Source organism: Anas acuta, chromosome 15 (assembly GCF_963932015.1).
Source record: "Anas acuta chromosome 15, bAnaAcu1.1, whole genome shotgun sequence".
Taxonomy (NCBI): domain Eukaryota; kingdom Metazoa; phylum Chordata; class Aves; order Anseriformes; family Anatidae; genus Anas; species Anas acuta.
In genome coordinates this window covers 2511943-2538940 of record NC_088993.1, presented here as the reverse complement: position 1 = coordinate 2538940, position 26998 = coordinate 2511943, and the positions used below count along the sequence as shown (strand labels likewise).

General features: G+C 40.4%; 1 long non-coding RNA gene across 1 annotated transcript; it reads left to right on the top strand.

The window, feature by feature from the left end:
• Positions 1 to 8585: 8585 nt before the first annotated feature.
• Positions 8586 to 26443, top strand: LOC137864777 (uncharacterized). Its single transcript, XR_011101620.1, has 3 exons — positions 8586 to 8896; positions 15054 to 15148; positions 24725 to 26443. It is a non-coding gene; the product is annotated as an uncharacterized lncRNA (long non-coding RNA).
• Positions 26444 to 26998: the final 555 nt, after the last annotated feature.

The window sequence follows — 26998 nt, the reverse complement described above, 5'->3', positions numbered from 1 at the left end:
TTCCTTCTTTCCCACAGGGAAGAAACTCTCAAAGCCATGCAGTTCAATCATATAGTTGAAGCAACATGACTCTGTGTCATGTTCCCACCTACTGAAGAATTTACTCACATACAAATATTTTACAAGGTGTAAACACTTTTTCTACCTTCTGAACTTAATGAGAAAAGAGCATTGTGGATTGTTTGAATACCTAAGTTAAAAGACAATAGACAATTATAAATTGAGAAAGAGTTGATGTCATGTCTGTGCTTCTGTATTGTCCCATTCCTGCATTAGGTGACTAGAAAAAACACACCACTGATAATAGTAACATACCCTTACAAACCTCCAGAGTACCTTGTAGAGGGAGTAAATACAGTAAATACCTCCCATGCACCTCATGCTCTGCACCTCAAAATATATGATAGTAATTAAATTGCTACCAGTTGAGTTTAGTAATCCAAAGGCTCAAACACTAACCAGCTAAAGCAGGAAATAAGAAGAAAGGAAAATGCCTTTTCTGAAACGTTCTCATCCTGTAATTGCCTAACCTGCATTGAGAATTGCTGTCACATCTCTCATCTCATTTAAATTTGTTACTCTTGGATTTCTGTTCCTGGGGGGCAATTTTGTTTGTAGTTTCTGTTTGCTTACAGGATTGGAAAAAAACAAAACACCGCCTATCATAAAACAATTTACCTGAGAGAAAACAATAATACCACTGAGGCAACTGCACAGTTACATTTCTTGATAAATACATGGTTTTTAGTGATTGCTTTTATTTTCACAATTCCTCTCTGTCCTTGGCAGCCTCTAATTCTAGAGAATAAATTCCCTCTTGCTCCAAAGCAAGAGACATCAGTTAGCCTGATGAAGCCAGTTCTGTTAGCAGTGGGTAATATCATAGAAGAGAGACAAATCCAGAATCAATAATAGCAATAATGTGTTATTAACAAAATAATACTAAAATGGCAACAAAAATGTTTTTTTTTTTTTTGTTGTTGTTTGTTTGTTTGTTTTGTTTTGTTTTGTTTTACATTTTTTCCTCAAAGTCTTGAAACAAGATGATGTATTGATTTTATGTGGTATGGGCTTGTTGGAAGGGGAGTTGCAGGGATGGCCCCTGTGAGAGGAGCCCAGCAGCTGCCCCATGTCAAAGCAGAGCCAGCTCCAGCTGGCTCCAAAGTGACCCACTGCTGGCCAGAGCTGGGCTGGGAGAGATGCTGGCTGGGCTTCTGGAAGAGCAGAGTGAAGAAAGTGGTAAAAAAAAACTGCTGTGCTACAGCAGCTGTGAGGGAAGGGTGAGGAAAGGTGAGAGAACCAGCCCTGCAGACACCCGGGGTAGTGTAGGAAGAAGGCAGGAGGTGCTCCAGGCACCAGAGCTGAGAGGTTCCCCTGCAGCCTGTGGAGAGGCCCCTGGTGGAGCAGGCTGTTCCCCTGCAGCCCGTGGGTCTTACATGGAGCAGATCTGCATCCTGCAGCCCGTGGAGGAGCCCCTGGTGGAGCAGGTGGATGTGGCCTGGAGGAGGCTGCGGCCCATGGAGAGCCCCCGCAGGAGCAGGCCCCGGGCTGGAGCTGCAGCCTGTGGAGAGGAGCCCACACTGGAGCAGGGAGTCTGGGGGGAGCTGCCGCCCGTGGGGGACCCGTGCTGGAGCAGTTAGCTCCTGACAGATGGATCCCATGGTATGGAGCCGTGTTGCAGCAGTTCTTGAAGAGCTCCTGCCTGTGGACAGCCCCCACAGGCTCAGTTTGGGAAGGACGGCATCCCGTGGAAGGGATCCCGCATGGAGCAGGGGAAGAGAGGGACTGTGAAGGAGCGGTGGAGATGAAGCTTCATGGGCTGACTGCAGCCCCCATTCCCCCGTGGCACACGAGGGGGGGAGGGGGAGAGGGAGGGAGGGAAGGCAGATGTTGAATGGGAGGGGAATAAGGTGTTTTTGGATTGCCTTTAGTTCTTACTGCCTTGTCTGTTGTCAGTAGGCAACAATTTACATTAATATCCTTTATGCAGAGTTTCTTTTGCCTGTGATGGTAACTGGTGAGTGATCTCCCTGTTGCTGGCTCAGGCCAGGAGCTGTTCTTCTCCCCTTTCCTTTTGAGGAGGCGAAGTGAGAGAGCAGCTGTGTGGTGCTTAGCTGTCCATCCTCATTAAATCACCATACCTGAATCACGATTTTCAAAAGCAAGCAGCTGAACTTGGTTTGTATGGGGCACATTTTAAAGATACGTCGGAGGGCAAGGATGAAGATAGGAATGTAACTCTTCTAGGCACAGAAATATTTTGGAATACTGCACAATCTGTCCTTGAAAAGAAGAATTAATGGCCTTATTTTCAGAAATGTTGAGTACCCACCTGCTCTCTAAATGCAGCATTTCTGAGAACTAAACCACTGAATTTGGTTCCTTATATAAATAGGGACAAATCTGGACAAACATCAATTTCAATCAACAAGCCCTATTGGGCTTAATTGTGCTGGCTAGTGATTTTCCTCTTCTGGCCTTCTTTCAATTTTCTACAGTCTCTACCACGTGATTTATATGTGCTACTGTATTTTTGCAATTTATTAAATATTCGTTTCTTTTTACTGTGTGGATTCTTTCATCTGTACAATGAATCTTTTAAAATCAGTAGCTTTGCTTGATTATTGTTTTGCAGCACTTGGAGAAATAACAGCACTGTAACCTGTTCTTACTCATACTTTTCTGTTAAATTCACTCCAGCAATCATATTTTTAGCTTTGTGGAATTATTTCTTTAAAAGCATGGTATTGTAGAGTTTATTTTCCTTGCACATAAAAATGCAATAGGATGATTGGTTTTAACTATTACAATTTTTAAGCTGAAGGAGGAATTAGTCTTTATCTCTCAAGATAATGTTTATTATAGATTTCCTAGCACATTGATGCAACCCTTTTCATCTAGGAAATTATCTTCCAGAATAGCACCAGTCTTTTCAGATACACCTTTCATATGGTAGCCCTGCATGTTAATGCATTTTTCTCTGTGTATAAACCATAAATTAAGAACACAGGCTTCCTTTTCTTTTTCTGTTTTTATGGTCTGTAAAAAAGCCATTTATACTCTATCTCATGATTTATCTGTTATCATACTGGGCATTCAAGATCATTTTCATACTATTTTTCAATGAATCTGAGAAAAGTAATTCTATTTTTGATACAGTTTTTGCAAATTCAAGTAATGTGTTTTGGAAATCTCTAGTTTCTGCTTATGAAATGGATGCAGAATCTCTCTCTGTGGTTGTTCTGTAAAGCAACGCTTTTCTCATATTATATATTTTTCCATCATGCCTTTTGTATTTTACAACGATGAGAAACAGCAGTTTATATCTAATAAAAGACAGAAGATATGCCAGATTTTCAGTAGCAAGCTGCAGTGAAGTACATAACCTAAAAGTTGCAATATAGTGTTTGGATTTCACAGGCTGGCAAAGACTGTTAGATATGTCCTGATCTTTTTAGGGTAACATTTTTGTTGGGAATGAAACTCTTCAGGTTAAACCAGGTACTCAACTTGGTCAGTAACCTCAGCCTGCACAGATTATGTATTTTAATTTATTTATGTTGCCTTTACAATTAGGAAATTCAAGCTTTGAGAGCTCTCTCTTGCTGAAACAAAACCAGTACAGACAATAAATGTAGGTTATTTATAGAGACAATAAGAATTCATATCCCCTCAGAAATCATGACCCATTATAGCCAATAAGTGGTGCCATCTTCCAGTGCAGTAGAAATATTTGAAGCTCAGGAACATGTATATCTCATTGACTTCTCCCCATAGCAAAGCCTGCTGCCATGGTTTACATATGGGAGCACAGTTGGTGTCGTACTCCACAGGCTGTTAAAGAATGGGATTGGATTTCAGGGTTGCCAGAAGGATATCTGAGGCCTTTTTGAGGAACCATCTGAACAGCACTGCTACTAGGGTAACCCCTATTTTTTTCACTTCACTGTTGTTTTTTATTTTAAACTTTGACATTTTTTCTCAGTTAGTGTTGTTTGGTATTATCACATCCCAACTGTTTTTATTCTATGCAATAGACATTTTAAAAAGGCAACTTAAAAATAAAATCTGGCTGCAGTAAGGGAGATATTATCACACATTATTTTTATATTCTTGTTCAGAATTCTTTTGTTGTTTTATTGCTTTTCACAACATTTTTAAATTTTAGAATTTATAACCCATTTTAGAAATGATCATCAGAGGATATTAGTCTTACCCATGAAGGACAGATGATACACATTTTTACAGCTTATTAGGCTCATAGATTTACCCTGAACATATACACAGACTCTGCTTGAAATATTAGCCTCCTACACAGCTACATTCAAATTACTGGGTAGATGGTGCCACTGGGGTTCCTGTTTTGTACGCTGCAACTATCAAGATTCAGTGTGCCAGTGAGGATCCTAATGATAGCTAAGATTCCCAAAACTTTTGGTTTTCATGGCAACCATGCAGTCTGTTGTACAATAACCAGTGCTCTGTCACTCGTTTCAAGTTGAGCTTTGAAAATATTTGGCAGTTGAAAAGAATTGTTTCATGCCTTCTCTCGACAGAGCATGATATTTTTGCCTGATACATTTTGTTAGTACACAAGATACATCTCTTTCCATGAAATTAATTGGCAGGGGGCTTTCAGTGATATTAATGGCTATGTGATTAGCTTGTTGTTCTTTGCACTATGATAATGAGATCTTCCTTCAGGGGAACACTCATCTGATCCTCAGCTTGCATGCTCTTCAGATGAAGCTTATGAAGGTTATAGTCAGAGGTGGAAAAGTGTAACGTCAGCAAGAAAAATATTCATTAGCTGCAAATATTCAATAAGATATCAAGTAGGCAGGGCCGAACACAGTCATTTACAGGGGATATTAAGAGAAGAAGAGACCTGTCAGAAATACTTCTGCCAAAGGTCTGCTGTTGCCTCCTGTTGCTCTGGACTGCAGTCCCAGAATGGTGCTGGGGCAGGACATTTCACAGAATCACAGAACTGAAGGGGTTGGAAATGAACCTCGAAAGATCATTGGGTTCAACCCACCTGCCAAAACAGGTTCCTTAGAGCAGGCTGCACAGGTAGGCATCCAGATGGGCCTTAAATATCTCCAGAGAAGGAGACTCCGGAACCTCCCTGGGCAGCCTGTTCCAGTGCTCTGTCACTCTCACCATGAGGAAGTTCTTTTGCATATTGTTGCGGAACTTCCTATGCTCTATTTTGTGACCATTACTCCTTGTCATTTGATGCTGATGGCATAAAACTGAAGTCTGGGCTCCCTGTAATCCCACAAATAACATTAATTTCCATATTTCCATTAAAATCCATATCAAGCACTGTGCTTTCATCTGCTACTCCAAATGACAATAAGGTCTGAGCTTCTGTCTGCTGAAAGTCACAAGAAGAACCTGAAAACTTGAGGCCTCACCTCGAGTACTGTGTGCAGTTCTGGGCACCACAGTATAAAAAGGACATGAAACTGTTGGAGAGTGTCCAGAGGAGGGCTACCAAGATGGTGAAAGGCCTGGAGGGGAAGACGTACGAGGAACGGCTGAGGGCACTGGGCCTGTTCAGCCTGGAGAAGAGGAGGCTGAGGGGAGACCTCATTGCAGTCTACAACTTCCTCGTAAGGGGGTGTCGAGAGGCAGGAGACCTTTTCTCCATTAACACCAGCGACAGGACCCGCGGGAACAGGGTTAAGCTGAGGCAGGGGAAGTTTAGGCTTGACATCAGGAAGGGGTTCTTCACAGAGAGAGTGGTTGCACACTGGAACAGGCTCCCCAGGGAAGTGGTCACTGCACCGAGCCTGACTGAATTTAAGAAGAGATTGGACTGTGCACTTAGTCACATGGTCTGAACTTGGGTAGACCTGTGCGGTGTCAAGAGTTGGACTTGATGATCCTTAAGGGTCCCTTCCAACTCAGGATATTCTATGATTCTAAAATTTTTGGTGGGTTCCAGGTCAGATCTATGATACTCATTTTTGCAAGAGTATTTAGGACACCATTGAAACAAAACAAAACAGAACAAAAACAAAAACAAAACAAAACAAAACAACAACAACAACAACAAAAACAAACAAACAAAAACTAACACGGAAATACATGCCTAACTTTAACAACTAAATATGCACCATCTGAATAAGGATGTTGTCTTGAATCATGGTGGCTAAATGTTATAATACTGTTATTAATATGCATTAATTAGAAGCAGTCATCAGCAGATGTAGCTATGCATTGGTAGGTGGAGTGGTGCATGTGGATCCTTAGGTTTTGTAAGTGGATTGGGCTCTCCAATTGAATGGTGTTCTCATGTGCTAATTAAAGGAGTGGCTTGAGAAGGGTAACCTGTGTTTGAGTGGATCTCAGTATAGTGGACATTTTTCTTGAGATATGTGATGATAAAGGACTCAGATCTATTTCTGCTGTTTTTCTTTTTTGCATGCATAACTGCAGCCAATTTATTCAACAGGCGACATCTGGTACATTTCTGTGTTTATGGTACCATAAAAATCTCTGAATGCTTACAGAGAAGTAGTCATTAGAACTCCTTTGATCTGGGTGAGGAATCAAAGAGCTTAAAACCAGAGAAAATGAATTAGCTAATTAGTTTAATCTGACCTTCTGTGTATCACATGTATGTTGCACTTTACTCAAATATTCTTCTGTAAAGCCTGCATATTTAAATTAGTCTGATGGTCTGTAACATTCAGGGAAACGAATGGTGTAACATATACAGGAAGCAGATGATAGAAACCTCCCTGATATTTCTGGTAAGGGTGAGATTTGCTGTGGTAGTTACAGTAAATAAAGCATGTTCCACTCTCCCCTGCTTCTGAAAGCATATATTGCTCAATAAAAAAGAAAGAAATTACCCCCTCCACCCTCAAAAAAAAAAAAAAAAAAAAGGAAGGAGAAGGAGAAGGAGAAGGAGAAGGAGAAGGAGAAGGAGAAGGAGAAGGAGAAGGAGAAGGAGAAGGAGAAGGAGAAGGAAGAAGAAGAAGAAGAAGGAGAAGAAGGAGAAGAACCTAGGCATCAAGACAGTAACTTTTCCACACTCCCTTGTAGCAGATGTTCATTCCACCTGGTGCCTCAGCTCCAGTTGTGGCCAAGCACTGACTATCAGGGAAAAAAAATGTGAAGGGAAAAAGTCCTGTAGTAACATTTCTTTGCTCTAGTGCCTGCATGCTGGGATATACTCTTGGCCTTCTACAAACTGTCCTGCCATGATATGGGTGTCCATGACTCAGTACCACCAATCATCAGCTCGAATAAGAAATTAGTTCTCAGTAAGAACTCAGTTACTGCTCCACTGGTCCCTAAAGCAGACACGTTGCAGTGTAACTAACTTGTAGCTGCCCCTTTGCTTCCTGCACTTGATTTGACCTACACGTCGTCTTTTGTTTTGCTAAATATATGTGGTCTAAAGCTTTCAGCAAAATGAAGTAACCTTGTTTGGAGACGAACTACAATGTGAAAGAATGTATTTGCCTTTTAGCAAATGTAATAGGCATCAAATCAATTATCTCAATAAAGGCTACAGAACATTTTACTGTCTGGGGAGCTCCAAGCTTCTATTGATGGACAAAACTTTTTGTTGTTTTCAGTGTGGTTTTTTATAAAACAGAATAGAGAACTGATTAGGAGTTGTTTGGAATTAAAACACTCAGCCAGGCTGGTGTTTTGGGTGTCAAGTGCAATGAAGGAACAAGAGCAATGGAGTTGGAAAACTAATTTTAATTTTCAGTGTCTAAGTTGAGCAATTAGGAAAGAATTAGGTTGACATGGCCATAACCAAGAAATGTCTATAGGTAACAAATGTCAAGCTTATCCCAGTAACACTAATTTAAGCTAGTTTTCATGTGTGTTTGTGCTCTTCCTAGCTCCTTCATCCATAAGTTACAAAATATTGATGGGGTGAAGAGGCACGGACTTTCGAAAACATGAGGATTCCTTCAGTCTGAAGATTTGGGAGTTCATGACAAGTTAGTCAAAGAACCTATGTGATTCAGGAGACCAGGTACCATTCTCAAGTGTAGTACCTGATCACAGCTGCTGCTCTGGAAAATATACAGCCTTTATTGATGTGACAGAAGAGGTAGAGAGGGAGCCAGGAGGTGTGTAGGAGTTACAAGGAGATTGGGGCAGAACCAGAAATAGATCTAGTTTCTAGACAGTATTATTTTTCAAGCTATAAGTTGCAGGATGGACTAAGGGGAGATCCAGATCCATTTTTCAGTCTGGGGTTTTAGACCTGCTGCTGTCTGCTGCTGTCCTGCTGTCCCACATTCCTGTTTTACATATTCTAAGTGCAGTGTGAATTAACAGGACAGGCAGTTACAGACTCTGAATGTGTCACTCTGTTTATACCCTTGCTTGTTATTTACATGATGTTTTGAACAGCTGCCTTGGGAAGAGGCTTTCATGTATGGAATTTCCCATAACACTGTCACTTGAAAGTTTGAAGAGCTACCACAGGTATTTTGACAAAACCTATCAACAGGGGAATGTTCAGTGCCATTCAATTCATCTTGCTGTCACATCTAAGTTTAAAAGAGTGTCAGATATAGCTGTTTCACTGTGTTGGGGGGGCACTGTCCTGGGACGACAGATAACTGTGAAGTGGATTAGAAGAATCTCTCTTGGGCAGATAGACCACAAAATGGCAGAGTTCTCTATTCTTGGTAAAACTGCTAGCTTGGACTTCTGGAGGGCAGAAGCTGAAATGTTCAGGAACTGCTCAGGGAGTGTCCCTTGGGATGCAGTCATGAAGGGCAGAGGGGTGGAGGAAGTCTGGATGCTCCTCAAGAAGGAAAACTTCAAGGAACAGGAGCAGGGTGTCTCCATGTGCAGTGAGATGAGTCGGCAGGGAGGAAGACCAGCATGGCTGAACAGGGATCTTTTGGTGAGTGTCTGGGAGAAAAAAGTTTATGTCTGGTGGAAGAAGGGGCAGGCAGCTTGGGGAGAGTACAAGGAAGTTGCCAGCATATGCAGAGAGTAAATCAGGAAGGCTATAAAGCCCAGCATGAGCTCAACCTGGACATTGTGGTAAAAAAAAAAAAAAAAAAAAAAGAACAAAAAATGTTTTTACAAATATATTTAATATCTGCATCTGTCCCGGAGCATATCACCTCAGTGAATGAACATTTATACATATTTTCGGGAAGTTTCCAAGTTGGCAAGTTTGTTACACCTGCATCTATTTAGAGAAACTCAGCATGGTTTCCTTGCTGTTGCCTTGCTTCCTTGAAGAAATTCCAGCCTTCATCCCCTTTCCATTCCAAGTCATAATCGTGCCATGCTCCTCATCTCAAATCTGTTCCAGTGTCATGATCGGCTTCAAACATGAGGTGAGCAGTGAAAACGCTTGTAACTCAATAGATTTATCTGATATTTGTATTACGTTTCAAAACTTCAAAATATCTTACCTAGTCCTACCCAAATATTTTCAGTTGGAAAGAAATTGATTTTACTAGATGTTTGTATCTAGGTGGCCCAGTATCATTTAGAATAAGACATGCTTAGTAAACACATGTTTTTTGCACATAAGTAAACTACAGAATGAAGCCCAAGGAAAATACTTATAGGTGAACTTGTCTGTGCAGTTGTAACCTTAGAATTTCATTAAGTCACTGCTGAGTACACTGTCTAGCAGGGCTTCAAAACAAAATCATGTAGTATCCAACTTCTCCTTTGGAACACAAATTTAAGCTTAATTGTTAACAGAACTAACAGATATGTCTTAAAGTCAATATAGGGTAACAGAGAAAAAAATCTGCAGGTTGTTTGTCTTAACTCATTAATTATTATTATTTTTTCATTAAAGAATACGTATCCACAAAACTCTAGAACTTCTGGTGAGTTTATGATCAAGCAATGTCCATTTATTTTAAAATGTCAAGATCAGTTTAACCTCAAGATGGTGCTAGATGTTTAAGTTGGCTGTCACAACAACTCTTGTTTGTTGTTTAAATTTTTACAGAATGAAAAATCATCAATAATGTGTAATTGGTTAATCACCAATAAGGAAGGATAAAGGACTCCTATGGATTAATATGTTTATTGAGTGGAGCAGGACATGAATTGATTTGAAAAGACACTGATAATGTCAGTGTCTCAGAATAAAATAGTGCTTGGGAAGAAGCAGAGTACATATAAAAGTTGTTGCAACAACAGTGACAGGAGATGTACAGTGTGCAGTGTGACAGTTTACCAGGTCATGAAGACCAGAATAATGGGATTTTAATTCTGGCAAGTTAAAGTAATTGAAATGTATTAGATAATTGGTAAATATTTAAAGTTCTTGGAGATTTTAAAGAACTATTAACTCTTTCATTCAAAATAAGTAACATTTAGAGGTACACTAATTATTCCAAATCAAGCAGTTTTTGTGCAAGAAGATGGTTATCCAGTTTTTAAACTATAACAGTGCTATGAAAGTGGTAAGTGCAAACAAAGAGGGCTTAATAGAATGTATCCATACACACATTCATGGATCAACGGGAAAATGGGTCCCTCAAGGCTCCATTTTAGGGCCAGTCCTCTTCAATATCTTTATAAATTTGGACTTGGATGTAGAAATAGAAGGTGTTTTGAGCAAACTAGCCGATGACACCAAACTTGGAGGAGTTGTGGACTCAGATGAGGGTGGAAAGGCCTTGCAGAGAGATCTGGACAGATTGGAGAGCTGGGCAATCACCAACCACGTGAAATTTAACAAAGGCAAGTGCTTTTTTAACAAAGGCAAGGGTCCTGCACCTGGGATGGGGCAACCGTGGCTATACATACAGACTGGGTGGTGAGATGCTGGAGAGCAGCTGAGAAGGATCTGGGGGTTGTGGTTGACAGCAAGCTGAATATGAGCCAGCAGTGTGCCCTGGCAGCCAGGAGGGCCAAACGTATCCTGGGGTGCATCAAGCACGGCATCGCTAGTAGGTTGAGGGAGGTGATTGTCCCGCTCTACTCTGTGCTGGTGCGGCCTCACCTTGAGTACTGTGTGCAGTTCTGGGCACCACAGTAAAAGAAAGACAAGAAACTGCTGGAGAGTGTCCAGAGGAGGGCAACGAAGATGGTGAAGGGCCTAGAGGTGAAAATGGATGACAAGCTGCTGAGGGCACTGGGCCTGTTCAGCCTGGAGAAGAGGAGGCTGAGGGGGGATCTCATCACAGTCTACAACTTCCTCGTGAGGGGGAGTGGAAAGGCAGGTGACCTATTCTCTGTAATCACCAGTGACAGGACCCACGGGAATGGTGTTAAGCTGAGGCAGGAGAAGTTTATGCTGGACATAAGGAAGAGGTTCTTCACGGAGAGGGTGGTTGCACACTGGAACAGGCTCCCCAGGGATGTAGTCACTGCAGCAAGCCTGTCTGAATTTAAAAAGCGTTTGGACTGTGCACTTAGTCACACAGTCTAAACTTTTGTGCAGACCTGTGCGGTGCCAGGAGTTGGACTTGATGATCCTTATGGGTCCCTGTCGTCCAAGTTGGAACTTGGGATATTCTGATTCTATGAGCTGCATCATGATGTCTGTACCATTATTCTAACAACTTAGCAGAAGCAGCTGTACAGATGGTGTTGCAGCAGAATAGAAAACTCAGACTGCTGTTGAGGGTTTTCCCTTCAGCTGTGGCAGTGGGTCTGATTTTCTAGTGCAGCCAAACTGTGACCAGATGACTGAAAATTCATATTACAACCTTGTTTTGTTGTGAAACAGTTAAGGGAAAGATTGTCAAAGGAGCTTCTGACCATGTTGCTGCTGATTATTAGGATCATAACAATAAAAAAAGTGTTAAGTTTGTATAAACTACTTATAATAAATAAATGCGGTGGTCATTGAAATGGACCTATGGACCTACTTGCTCAGGGAAAAAAAACCAACACAATTCCCAACATGAGATCTGAGTCTGTTTGAAGATCCTGGATTCTGGGCAAGTCTGCTGTGATCAATGGGTGTTGGAAAGCAGCGTTTCTTCCTCACTCAGTTATTTCTGTTGTTCTTTTTTCTTTTCTTTTCTTTTCTTTTCTTTTCTTTTCTTTTCTTTTCTTTTCTTTTCTTTTCTTTTCTTTTCTTTTCTTTTCTTTTCTTTTCTTTTCTTTTCTTTTCTTTTCTTTTCTTTTCTTTTCTTTTCTTTTCTTTTCTTTTCTTTTCTTTTCTTTTTTCTTTTCTTTTCTTTTCTTTTCTTTTCTTTTCTTTTCTTTTCTTTTCTTTTCTTTTCTTTTCTTTTCTTTTCTTTTCTTTTCTTTTCTTTTCTTTTCTTTTCTTTTCTTTTCTTTTCTTTTCTTTTCTTTTCTTTTCTTTTCTTTTCTTCTTTTCTTTTCTTTTCTTTTCTTCTTTTCTCTCTTCTCTTCTCTTCTCTTCTCTTCTCTTCTCTTCTCTTCTCTTCTCTTCTCTTCTCTTCTCTTCTCTTCTCTTCTCTTCTCTTCTCTTCTCTTCTCTTCTCTTCTCTTCTCTTCTCTTCTCTTCTCTTCTCTTCTCTTCTCTTCTCTTCTCTTCTCTTCTCTTCTCTTCTCTTCTCTTCTCTTCTCTTCTCTTCTCTTCTCTTTCTCTTTTTTAATGCTTTCTATTTTGTCAACAAGATTTAATCTTTTAGAAAAGCTGCAAAATGGGAACAATTTATGTGTCAAGTCAATTTATTTTTCACCAGAAAGGCCTTCAAAAAGATGTTTGTTTAATGAATAACCTAATAAATGAATCAGCAAAATAATATGGGAGCTTGGGGATGTGCACTGACAGCTGGCTTTTTATTTCATTTTTAATTTTGAAATTTTTATTTTGACAGACTTTTGTCTTGGTATCTTCCAATGTTTTTGTGATTGTTTAATGTTAGCAATTACTAATGAAGAGACTGGATCAGCCAAGACAATGTTACAGAAATCTGAAAAACTCTGGCATTGAAAAAGGTTGCTTGATCTCCTGAAATCCTTGGAAATTGGCCAATATGCCTTTGTATTTAAAAAAGAAGACTTTGCTGTCCATCTCATTTGTAAACCTGGAATGACATAAATGAACACACTGCTGTGTGTACTGCTTAAAGGCTTAATTTCCTTAGTGTTTATGTAATGCATTTCTTGGAGAGAAAGAGTCAGCTAAGTAGAGTGCTTTGGCTTTATTTAAAAAGTGGGGAAATAGAAACTAGACTGTGTCCTACCCACAGATTTCCATCAGTTACAGATAAAAGTATAAATAGCCTAGGAGACAATGTCCTCTTAAATGATGATCCTAAGGGTAGTGGGGCTTTTAAAGCAGATTTTTCTTGGTCTGGGCAGTTATAAAGGAACTGAAAGTTGATTTAAGGTTTTATTTTAGGGAAATGTAATTCTACATCACTCATATTCAGTTTTTAAGCAGGGCAAATTTTTTATGTATAATTTTAGAAAGCTGTTCAGAAGGCAATATCACACTGGCCATCCCAGCTATCTAAAAATCTATTTCAAAATCTATTTCAAAAGGAAAATAAATGACATTTTATAGAACAGTGGGGAAATCAACATAGCATGATTTTTATTTTTTTTTCCAGTAAATTCCAGTGTGACATTCCAGCTAACAGGAGAGACCTGGTAATAAAATTTATGCTTACGTGGTTCAGGATTAATCAAGGGGAGAGCTAGGGTAAGAGTATTTAGCTAAAAGTCATTTTAAGTCACAAGTACATAAAGATAGATGATTAATTATGTTGTCCACTTTGGGCAATGACTGTGCAGGACAAATTACATTTGAACTTGTCCACATGAGTTTAAAAAAAAAAAAAAAAAAAGAAAAGAAAAGCATTGAGTGGCAGTTAAAAATATATATGTATATGTATATGTGTATATATATATATATACTTTTTTCTTCATCAAATCATGTTATGTTAATACAGAGAAAGGTTACCTTTAGCTTCATAGAGGAATTGAGTATAAAGTTGTTTATAGGTATTGATCCTGACACAGGATTCTTCCAGTAACAGTCTCAGAAGTCATCTCATTGAGATGTAGAGGCTGAATGTTTGCACTGACCTCTGCCACACAAAGATCATAGTCAGCATCTGGATCTCCATATGGATGATAAAACTTCATGCATTAAAAAAGAAAAGCTTTCCAGCAACTATTTTGTCAGGGACAATCATAAAGATAGTCTTTAAGCATCTTATTACACTGTTAATATATTCCCATTGGGAAGTTAAACTAATTAACTTCTCTCTTATGCATACCTTGGTGATATTTTTACATTTCCCAGGGCACACAACCAATCACAAGAGAAGGAAAGTGTCACCTTACAATAGATGCTCCATGCAGGCACTGGAGGACATTTTTAAAGCAAAACGTTTTGTGTGCTGTTAAGTTTCTTGATGAGGTAGAACATGAAATTATGGTCTTTCCTGACATCATTGCTTCAAGTTGGTGGGCATCTCTTCCTTCCCTATTTTCTAATTTTTTTTTGTTGTGCTCTTGATACGATCATTACCTATTCTACTTGTGTTCTGTAATTGTCAGGGAAAAAAAAAAAAAAAAAAAAAAAAAAAAGAATGACTTCAGCATTGAAAGATACAGAGCTATTGAAAAAGCTACAGCAAAGGACCCCTGAGATGGTTAAGGGATGGGAGCATCTATCCTATGAGGAAAGGCTGAGAGAGCTGGGGCTGTTCAGACTGGAGAAGAGAAGGCTCAGGGGGCAGCCAGGCTCTGCTCAGTGGTGCCCAGGGCCAGGCCCAGAGGCAGTGGGCACAAACTGGAGCACAGGAGGCTCCCTCTGAGCAGCAGGAGGCACTTCTGTGCTGTGTGGATGCTGGAGCCCTGGCCCAGGTTGCCCACAGAGGTTGTGGAGTCTCCTCCTTGGAGAGCTCCCAAAGCCGCCCGGACACAGGCCTGGGCCCCCTGCTCGGGGTGGCCCTGCTGGGTCAGGAGGAGCAGATGGGCCTGGGGGGCCTCTGGCCTTAGCCACACTGTGATGCTGTAAGATTGCTGTTCAGTGTTTTGATGTCTGTGGCTCTTGTGTAACTGCAGGAGCAAAAGCCCTGGAGCTATTTGGATCTATTTAGTCTTGAACTAAACCTACTAACCTGGTTGCCTTCTTTTTTTTTAAGGTTCCGTTTCTTCAATCTACTTTGGAAATGAGGCCTTTGGAACAAAACATATTTCAGCAATGAGCATTGGTCAAAGGGAGCAGAACATAATTTAGGTGAGTAATGAAGGACAAAACACAATGCCAGTGTCTGTGTGCAAACTCCCGCTGGTGGCAGCTTCTGTTACTTATAGTATTCTTCCTACTGCAAGTGTATTAATTTAAAAGTATAGTTGTCAATGTATTTTGGAAACCAGCAGTAATACAGAAGGACAAGGACCATTGTCTGCATCTGCACAGTACTTCTATGTGAGATATTTTTAATGATTTGGAATGTAGAATGGCTTTTCTGTCAGTCAAGGTCATTTTTTGGGGGGTAAGGATGGGGGTGATTGTCTGATGCACACAGCAAAGCTCTACCGTATTAAATGCAATTCAGCATAATATCCCTAATTTAAGGTGTAGACAATTATGACGGATTAACCAGAGATAATAGCTGTGAACCTTATTCTTTATTATCTGGATCAGCAATGTTGGAAGAATAAATGGAAGACATAAATGAAATAATCTGTTGCTGGGCAGTTGAAGAACACACTAAATCACCTGGCTAACCATGAATGAAGATTATGTTTTTCAACTGACAGAAAAAATCATGGTTAAGGTCACTGAAGATTTATTACTCCAAGGAACATTATTAAAAAAATGTGTTGTCTTTATAATACAATTAACTAAAGGAAGCCTCAATCTGCAGCTAATTCTTTGTTGCAGGCACAAGAATTTGTACAGGGCTTCATTAGATGACAATGTCATCTGATCAAATTGATGGAAATCTATTAAACTGCATGAACTATGTTTTCAAAAGCACAAATAGCAAGGAAGATGTTGGCAGCACTTCCTTCTGACTTCTAGGAAATTCCACAGTTTTATAGCTTTATATTCCAAGGGCAGGATGAGCACAAGTGCTGTTGTTTCTTTTTTCCCAAAGGAAATTTTGTGAGGAAAAGGAATTATGGATGATTTAAGTATGATGTTGCACTTTCTATTTTAAAATATCTAGAATATTAAATGGGTATTAAGTACAATGACTTTTCACACGTTTCATGAAAAAATAGAAACATATTCTGAAAAATATTTAAACCATATTGAAATGATTATAATTTAAAATATGCCTTCATGAAAATCTGTATTTAAAAGAAATTTCAATTCCTATGAGGATATGACTCACACTGAAAAAACTTGGATGAAAAAATGCTACAAGTCCTACTCAAGACTATTTGTCCCCTTAAACATTATCTTCCTGTGGGAGGCCAGTGTGGAAAACTTAGGCCCATATTTACACCATGTAACTTCAGCAGTTTCCTGACTGTGATCAACAAGGAGGCTTTTTGCTGAGATGGCCAATGTGGAAAGATGGACAGCTCCAGGGATCCTGCATCCCAAGTGGCAAAGCCTTTTCTCTCCGCTGGTTGGAGTATCAAGGTATCTCCCAGTGCTTAGAGGATACACAAACCAGAAATATTTGGGTCAGACTGAAGGATCTGTGGTTTATTCCATGCTGGTAACCTTAACCGACAAATCTTAGCCATTTCATTGAAGCTTGAAAGGGTCTACCCCTAGCTAGCTATCTTGCTCTGGTCTGTCTAAGGAGGTTCCCTGTTGCCATTTCCAGTGCAATTCAGTCTGGTCAGTTAATTTACACCATAAATTTGTGTGTCATGAAACTGAAAATCTGTGGTTCAGCCTCTACTTTGGGAATCCCTGGGCAGCTGTAGAAACAACAGAATCACAGAATCACAGACTTTCTAGGTTGGAAGAGACCTCAAGATCATTGAGTCCAACCTCTGACCTAATGCTAACAGTCCACACTAAACCATATCCCTAAGCTCTACATCTAAAGGATTTCATACTGAGTCCTTACTTTCTGTCAACAAATACATTCAAGATTACTGGGTAATAATTCCAGGCAGATTGAGGAGCTTCATGGATGTTTTGAAGTAATATATATTGTCCACAGATTTTCAATTCAGTGAATTTGGGTGTGTAATAGACTGTGATGAAGCATGCAGGCCTGTCAGTGCCCCTGGAGAGGACTCTGAAGTCATTTCACACTCTGTGCTGAGCAGGTTCTATTAAGAATAGATCCTGCCAAGCCAAGTCCACAGGAGTTAAATTCCCAACTAGAGTCTGAATCTATTCAGGGTGTTACTAATAATGGAAACATCATTATCTGCAGCCAAACTCATTTACATTTGGTATTTTGAAAGAAGGGAATTGGGATTAGTTAGGAGAGGACTGGTCTTCCTCCCAGCCAAAGGGGTGAGCACTGGTGTTACTCAAGAGACATTTTGATTTCCTGCTGTCATGTTTATTGATTGTCAGCATACATGGATGACATGCAGCTACAGATGCTTCCTTGAAACAAAGCTGTCCTTGAGTGTTTTGACAGCCTCACACGCATCTTGTTTAGATTTTTAAAATGTATTAGCTGTAGTTCTAAAATCAGCACAGTAGAATTTGCATGAGCACGCATTTCTACTGGACACTGGATCTTCTGTTAAAATATGGATAGGGATTGATTTTTTTTCCAAGTCATTCCAATCCATAGATCAATCAGCATCCAGAAGGTAAGTGGTGATACTAGAAGTATGCAATAATTTGGATACTCAAATGATATAGCAACATGACATAGCAGACAGAAGCCACAGCCAGCAGGTATTTCTAGATCCAAGCCTGCAGATGTTTCCAAAGGAGCTGACCTACTTTGAGTGGAGTTTATCGGGCTCAAAGAACACCGAGTGGGTACAATTTTGTGGCTTATATTCAAACTCACACTAGGTGGCAATAATGGACCCCTAAAGGCTTAGAATAGGACCTATAGAAAATGGTTGCATTTTCTACTTTGTAAAGTGAGAACTGCCTTTTGCTGTCCTGTTCTGCCTTTCTTACAGATGTGAGTTTTGCTTCCTCCCCATCTCTTGTTAGAAGATAAATCCAAAGTCTGTGTTTTCATTTGCTACAGGAACATCATTGTACACATTTTCTTCAAAGCACTAATCTGAGAACTGACTCTGATCAGGCCCGTTAAATTCTTTCCATGCACTCCTTTCCTATCAGTGGAAATAAAGTATTAGCCTTGGGAAATATTATCTCACCTCCTGCAGTGGCCATGACTGTTCTGGGGCCTCTGATGCCCCAGAGTGCCAGAGTGATTTTAAATACCATCCACAGTGAGCTAATATTGCCAAAGAGATTTCAAATACCAGCCAGCCTTTGCTATTCACACCCGAATAGTTTAAAATATCAGCACTAGAGTAGCCTCATAAATTAGCAGCACATAACATCTTTTCATTACAGATGTGGCAATGTCATCCAAGAAAGTTAATGACTTACGCAACAGGAAATGGTCTTCCAGGTAGCAAATGTTCAGCAGATCACAGTATTCCATTTATAGCATGGAAGATGATCTAAAATGTCACTATTGCTCTGGAGAAAACAAACTACTGCCTCCAAACATGTATGCTATGCCAGTGAAAAAGTGTTTCTCTTGCTAGTTCAGGTAGTTAACATTCATGTCCATCTCTTACACCGCCTGTTGTCTTTAGCAATCTATGGCTCTGTGTAATAGTAATATGTGGTGGTTTTCTCATGGTGAATGTTGGTAGTTAGGACTAAAATAGTGCTTTTCTTTTCAGATGCTTCAAAACTCACTACAAATCCTACAAATTCTCACGGCCTCTCTGTGACTTTGGTTTTGTTTAATTAGGAACAATTGCAATGAGATGAAGAAAGGGAAAAGTAAACTTTTCTTGAGGCTACCTCCATGGCAAACAGACCTGAGTACCTCAATTCTCAGTCTGCTGACCTCATTGTTACAGGATGAAATACTGTTTCCAACTAAATGGGATTTTTCATACCTTTCTATGGGGTAACTGATTTTGTAGCATTCTCAGGTGAAGTTTTACAGCAGTCAGAGTTTCTTAGGTAATGTCTATTGAAATTCCTATGATTTATACCTAGAGTATAGGGATCAGCAAAGTCTTCCGCTCTCCCAAAAAGAGACTGAAATAGTGTGAATAAGCCTGAAACAAAGCAAGGAGTATGTAATGTCAGCATGTTCTCACAAGTTTGAGCTTTCCCTTTTACATTCACTAATGTCTAGCTTCCTAGGAACAAATTCCAAGTTGTGTGTGGGGATGACATAAATTTTTACTCTTTGGGAAGTTAACTCCAATTTTTAAGATGGTGGGGTAGCACTGTCTGTTTTAGATTTCCTTCAGTAAAATGACTTCTTAATTATTTATTTACACCTGCTGTCCACTTTCACATGGTTTCACTTTGCTACAAGTACGTTGTCAGTAGGCTTTCCACCTGTAAGTGGAGATGGAAAAGGGGGAGCTTTGCTCCTGCCAGGCTTGTGGCAGGGATATAATTCCCAAAGTCCCTAGAGTTGCTCTCACTAGTTTGGGCCAGAAGCACTTGGACTCAAAGGCCTGTCAACAGCGTGTCTTATCCAACCCACCTAAAAACTGTGCTTGCTGAGCCAAGTCACTTAAGTGGCCAAATTTCAGTCTTTCCAGGACACCTGATAGGTGCTGTGGAACATGGCAAAAACTAAATGTCTGGCTCTGGACTCCTGGATTGCTACATTTCCCCCAAATGTTCCTAAAATATCACATAGAGAGTAATTGTTCAGCTGTCTCAGACACTTTCTGCAGTCTCTACCTCACATTCTTTTCAGTCCATTCAGGAGCATTCAGAGCTTCAAAACCTGCAGACAGATAGACTTTAAAAAAGGGGTAGAAAAGAGGGGAATGCATTAGTCAGAGTTTAACAGTTGCTTTCCAGGAATATGTCATGTCTTTACAAGCTTGAAAGTTTTCCCTGGTTACTGAGTCATTTCTGCACAGAGTTATTCTGGGCCATTCAGTCTATGATCCTGTGTTGCATTCTTCACACAGTTGCATAACAAAAATAAGTCATGCCGAGTTCATTCAACGTCTTGTGGATGATTTGGGAAAGTATTTGACAATAGCCACAGGTCAGGATAGTTGAGTCAGGTTACATTATTACAACTTGCCAGAAACCAGGCCAGAGGGCAACATTCAGCATGGCAAAAACCATTCTGGAGGGTTTTTCATCACAGTTTTGTGTACCTAATATAGCTTCTATTCTCACTTTTATGGAACACAGAAGAGAAATTGTTCTAGACAAGTTAAAATCAAAGACTCGAACTGTAAATAATCTTTTTGTTGATAGCAGACTGGAGAAAATGGTTTAGTTACATGGGTACTATTACACCTGCGAGGAAAAGCAGCCTGGTTTCAAGGGTATGTAAATCTGGTTTGGTCTTTGTATTTTTATACTAGGGTCACAGAGAGGAGAATCAGGGCTATGTTGTGTATAATTTTAGCTGAAAGTCACCTTTTCAGAAGTAAAGAATAATTCTGAAAGGTCACAGCCTTGTGTGAGAAGGGAAATGAAGTCCCTGCCAACCCCTTTTTCTGTCATCTGTTGCTGACCCACCTGCTGACCTCTTGCAGAATCCCCCAGCTCTGAAGGAAACCTCTGGATTTATGACAATAAAGTATGCCTTTGAAAAATGCCTTTCCTGTTCTCTCCTCACTGTCACTATGTGTTGTCCAGCCTTCAGTCAAGAGGATCAGTTTTATTCCGGTACTAACATCTGATTCCTGCTGCAGCTAGCCAATTTTCTTCCCTCTTTCCAGTTTGCTGAACATCCCAGAGGCTGAACGAGTTGTGTTGCCACTCACTGTTCTAGTTTCTGGTACAAAGATTTTTTGTGCTGAACCCCAAAATACTGAAGATCTTGTTACATGGGAGGATGGTCATCATGTGAAGCGGTGGAACAGAAATCAGAAAAGTTTGAATTATTGGAAAACTTATTTTTTTTTTTTTCTGTTGTATTTGCCATTAGCAAATCATAAAATCTTGGATTTCTTTTTTCCCTTCCATACATACAATGAAACAGCAGAAATATTGAAGTAGGATTCTCAACAGACAGCTTTAAAGCCTGGCTGGATTGGACCTACCATATGTTAAAAGTTAGAAAAAATATTGCTTAAAAAACATGTTTTCCTGTTTAGATATTTAACATTACAGCTTTTCTTAGAAGGCAGATAGCAGTCAAACTGTGTATGCCCTGGGTACACAGTAATAGTAAAATTTTAATGTGCTGTTCACAGTCCGGGAGAGGTGTGGATCACTGATACCATGTAGGTCTCGATGGCATCACAGTGGTCTTGACTAAGTGGCAGAGCTCACTCAGTAGTACAGTGCTCTCAGGTTGAGTGGGTTAGAGACAGCTGTCACTGTTTGGAAGTGCCATCTTTTCTGCAAACTCATTGCATGTAGCTGCCTTGGATATGGTGCCAGAAGAGGCCCCAAAACTGACATCTGACTGGCTGGACTCTGTTAGCTACTGCAGAAACAGCAGAAGTGCACCTCAAGGAACAGAGGCAATCTCCTTCCTGCTGCTTTTGGAAAAAAAACTGTTCAGAAAGTGATAGGGGTGGGGGAGGAAGGTGGAAAACATTGGCTACTGATTCCTTCTCTCTTGTATTGCAGACAATTCCATTCCTGTGTTGTGAATAGCTCAAGGAAAGTAGCCCATAAAGGGAGATTTATTAGGAGGCAGAAGGAAAGGTAACTCTGTCCTTCAATATGTGATATATTCATTTTGGATCTTGTGATAAGCAAGCAGCTGTGCTCACATGTATTATATAACAAAACTGTTCTGGCATCCATACTCGGATGATTTCAGTCACATCCAAATTTCCCTTTGTACTGCAGTTAGAGTGGGGCTGGTATCTTGTTTTATAGAGATTTAAACTAGCCAGAGTGGTCTTTTTGAAAAAGGAAGTTTACACCCATTCTGTTTACTTGACATCATGGAAGTGTTATAAACGATCCTTTACATGGCAGAGAATCTCACCTTTATGTATTAGTGTAGAAAACAGATAAAAACGTTAAGTAAATATTTAAAAAAAAAAAAAAAAGCAACAATAAAAAAAAAGGAAACGAGGAGAGATTATTTGGCTTTCAGAATTGTCCAAGTATTAATATAAGCTGCACTTGTTTCTATCCAATATGATCTGAAAATCTCCTGAAACACTCTCTGAAATGAAGAATGGCCAAGTTTGCAAAAGTCCACTGGTATGCAGTGACATACCTTTCAAAGCCTGTCCTCAGACCAATATCACACAGAATCACAGAATCACAGAATTTCTAGGTTGGAAGAGACCTCAAGATCATCGAGTCCAACCTCTAACCTAACACTAACAGTCCCCACTAAACCATATCCCTAAGTTCTACATCTAAACGTCTTTTAAAGACTTCCAGGGATGGTGACTCCACCACCTCCCTGGGCAGCCCGTTCCAGTGCCTAACAACCCTTTCAGTAAAGAAGTTCTTCCTAACATCCAGCCTAAAACTCCCCTGGCGCAACTTTAGCCCATTCCCCCCCATCCTGTCACCAGGCACGTGGGAGAACAGACCAACCCCCACCTCGCTACAGCCTCCTTTAAGGTACATGTAGAGAGCAATAAGGTCGCCCCTGAGCCTCCTCTTCTCCAGGCTGAACAAGCCCAGCTCCTTCAGCCGCTCCTCGTAGGACTTGTTCTCCAGGCCCCTCACCAGCTTTGCCGCCCTTCTCTGGACCCGCTCAAGCACCTCGATGTCCTTCTTGTAACGAGGGGCCCAAAACTGAACACGGTACTCGAGGTGCGGCCTCACCAGAGCCGAGTACAGGGGGACGATCGCCTCCCTAGCCCTGCTGGTCACACTGTTTCTGATACAAGCCAGGATGCCATTGGCCTTCTTGGCCACCTGAGCACACTGCTGGCTCATATTCAGCCGACTGTCCACCATCACTCCCAGGTCCTTCTCTGCCTGGCAGCTCTCCAACCACTCATCTCCCAGCCTGTAGCTCTGCTTGCGGTTATTGCGCCCCAGGTGCAGGACCCGGCACTTGGCCTTGTTGAACTTCATGCAGTTGACCTCAGCCCATCGGTCCAGCCTATCCAGATCCTCCTGCAGAGCCTTCCTACCCTCGAGCAGATCGACACACGCACTTAACTTGGTGTCATCTGCAAACTTACTGAGGGTGCACTCAATGCCCTCATCCAGATCATTGATGAAGATATTAAAGAGGACCGGCCCCAGCACCGAGCCCTGGGGGACGCCACTAGTGACTGGCCTCCAACTGGACTTGACTCCATTTACCACAACTCTTTGGGCCCGGCTATCCAGACAGTTTCTAACCCAACGAAGCGTGCGCCAGTCCAAACCAAGAGCAGCCAGTTTCTTGAGGAGAATGCTGTGGGAGACGGTGTCAAAAGCCTTGCTGAAGTCAAGGTAGACCACATCCACAGCCTTTCCCTCGTGCACCCAGTGCATCACTTTGTCATAGGAGGAGATCAGGTTTGTCAAGCAGGACCTGCCTTCCATAAACCCATGCTGACTGGGCCTGATCGCCTGCTTGCCCTTCAAGTGCTGCGTGATGACTCTCAAGAGAATCTGCTCCGTGAGCTTCCCTGGTACTGAGGTCAAACTGACAGGCCTATAGTTCCCCAGGTCTACCCTCTGTCCCTTCTTGTAGAAGGTTATCATGTTTGCTAGCTGCCAGTCAACTGGGACCTCCCCCGATAGCCAGGACTGCTGATAAATGATGGATAGGGGCTTGGCCAGCTCCTCTGCCAGTTCTCTCAGAGAATATCTTACAGTTAATTTGTTGTTTCAGTCAATTTTGACATAAACTAGAGCAGACTCTATTTAATAAAACCTTTGCCTTGTAAAATATTTTGGTATAAACTGATTTTTTATTGCTGGATATCAACCAGTTAAAGGTGAGCTTCTGTCACGTAAAGGGCAGTGTGTATGTATTGCCAGTGATACGATTAAACCAAGCTGATTAGTATTTCTTAACAATCTGCTTAATATTTTTAAAAGCATTTTTTTTTGTCCGGTTTTATGGGCATTTTCAGACTAAACAAATCAAAGAGGATGCCATAATCAGTTTAAAAGGATTTTGAGAGGCATGTGCAAAAACCTATACAATGTCTTGAGCTGCATTTGCCAGTTCTACATCGTCACTAGATGGCCATGACAGGCTTTCAGGCAATCAAAAACAAAGAATTTGAAGTGATTTATGGGAAAGTGATAGAAGAGTAGGTATAAGAGAAATGAGATTTGGAGGCAGAGAAAATATTTTTCATTAGGGCAATGGAAATTTAGAAAAGTAGAAAAGCATTTCACCACCAAATCCTATTATCAGGTTTCTGGTTTTCCTGGCTGTTTTAACTGCTTTGATATAAAGCATGACTGCTTTCTACAGTCTTGCTTCCATGAGTCAAAGCTTATGTCATACCTGTAACAGCAGTGTTACTGCTACAGCACTGAGCAAATACATGTTACAGCATGAGCTGAACAAGCACTAAGCAAACAGATCAGTCTGTGAATGTGGGAATACTGGCAGTAATGGCAGCAGAGCTTTGGTTTTGTCAAAAGCTCTTTGCAAGCATCAGTGCACATTCTGGCTGTGAATGGAGCATATCATGTCAGAGAGAAGGCATTTCATTACTAGTTGGAAAATACAGTGTGTATTAAAGTAGTGGAAAGGATTTTATGTAGAGTGAACCTCAGTGTTAAATAGTATTTGCCTGCTTCTAATTTCAGGTCCAAAGGTCTGGTGAAGTGATCTTCCACAACACTTTTCCTCAAGAAGGGGAAGAGGAAGACGTCTTTTCAGACCTTTCCTTTAACCTGTTTTCTCACTATCTGATTTTCTTTGCAATAATGGAGGAATCATAGAATCATTAAGGTTGGATAAGACCTTCAAGATCATCTTGCATGAAGTTGCGGTGGCCAAATAGCCTTCCATTTATTAAAAGCTTATAATTTCACTTTGCAGAGAGTGCCTACATTTGTGAGATAGCTTTTCACATGCGCTGTATCGATTGTGGTATCTGTACCAAGTGAAGCATTGTTATTAAACTTCTTTTTTCCCTTAACCTTTTGCCATGAAAGGTCAAAATATCTTAATTCTGAGGCAACGGTCATGCCGATGAGTGGCTTGCTCTTTTGCCCATATATCTTACCCTTTTTCCCCCTTAATAATCTACCTATTCAGTGATTTGAAAATAATTGATAAAGTCCTATGCCAAGTTTTCAGTCAAATGCACTTGCTTGCAGTTATTTTGGTTGGGTATGCAGGAGGGAGAATTGCAATATCTGTGACATCAAATGTCAGTTTGCTTCTGTGAGGCTTCACCCAGAATAGATTCTCTTCACAATAACAATGAAAAGCCCTTGGTCCTGTCCCATGGACATAAATAGCAGAGGCCCAGCCAGATGGTTTTGCACGTGGGAAGCTATTTCTTTTCAAAAGTTTGGGAATGCAACGGTCTGGCTAGCAATGGGCTCACTCCCTTTTCAACCTGATGCATTGTGGCAGTTGGGTATTGGGAAAATTCTTTCACAAGAGCAGAACAAGAGAGCTGCTGAGAGCTGGGAGAGGGTGCAGTACATATTTGTTTGCATCACAGCTTTTTGGCCATCCTTGCAAATGTGAGGTGAGTCTTCTGGCCTAGGGCAGGGAGCTGTCCCTGCCTGCCTCCCAGATATGTTGTCTTTTCAAATAGAATCATAGAATCATAAAGCTTGGAAAAGACCTCCAAGATCATCTGGTTCAACCATTACCCTGCTACTGATGTAAACTACTAAACCATGTCCCTAAGCACCACGTCCAACCTTTCCTTGAACACCCCCAGAGATGGTGACTCTACCACCTCCCTGGACAACCCATTCCAATGCCTTACCGCTCTTTCGGAGAAGAAATGTCTCCTAATTTCCAACCTGAACCTCCCCTGGGTAGTTAGGTAGTGCCTGAGCCTTTGAAATTACGTATAAACAGCTATTCCCACAAACTGGCCATTCTGCTGGCACGGTCAGGAAATAGCAAGGAAGTTCTCACTGGGCTGTTTTCAGAACAGAAAACCCAAAAAATGTTTTATTCTCCCTTATTTTATGTTACCAAGCAGGAGATCACATCTATCCTGAGCTAAAAAAACAAAAGTAGTTTTTGTATAATACTTCTTTAGTCTTCTGTTTTGCTTACAAGTGAGTATGATTTAGAGGTAAAGGAATAAGAGGTAGTATTATTTCTCAAATAGTTTAGGCTTAAATTCATAAAATTTAACAAATGAATAATTCACTGAATATATTTGTCAATTATTTATCCACCTCTGTATGCTGAATAAATATAGCCTGATGAGCTCAAAATCAGTGCCTTTCTAATGACATCACCATGTTTTGGATCAGGCCTTGCAATAAAAAAACAACATTGACAAATAGTTTATTTGAAGCAATTCCATAAAATCTTGACAAGTTGTTCTCGATTTGTGATTTGTATAAATTGCTTTCAACCAATGTCAAACATATTTTGAAAAGTGTATGGTCTGTTCAAATACAGTTTGTAAACAGAAAATTTTAGCTTTTCCACCCACCTGTGTGTGGGTGTAACTTTTGGGCAATTCATACTTTGAAGAAAGCCAACATTTTTAAGTGGCAAAACTAAATGGATCATATAAGCAGGTGATTAAAAATTGTTTTTTAACAACAAACAGAAATTTTAAAACTTGAAACTATATCCAATCCAAAATAAAAAAATAATAATTTTAATTAAAGGAAACTGGTAAAAAGTATTTAAATTGCAAAATTAGAATGTTCATAGGCTATGAAAAATAATTTACATTGAAAAAGTGTGTTTCAGCAAAAAGGTGTTGATGTGTGTGTAATCTAGCCTTGTTATATTTTGGACATTTTTTTGGTCTTCTGCAGCACCAGGAGTGACAATGACAAATTGACAGAGGTTCCATTTGCAACAAATTAGGTCCATGCAGGACATAGTCCTGGTTTTGCTGTTACATTGGGAACATGGGTCATATTCTA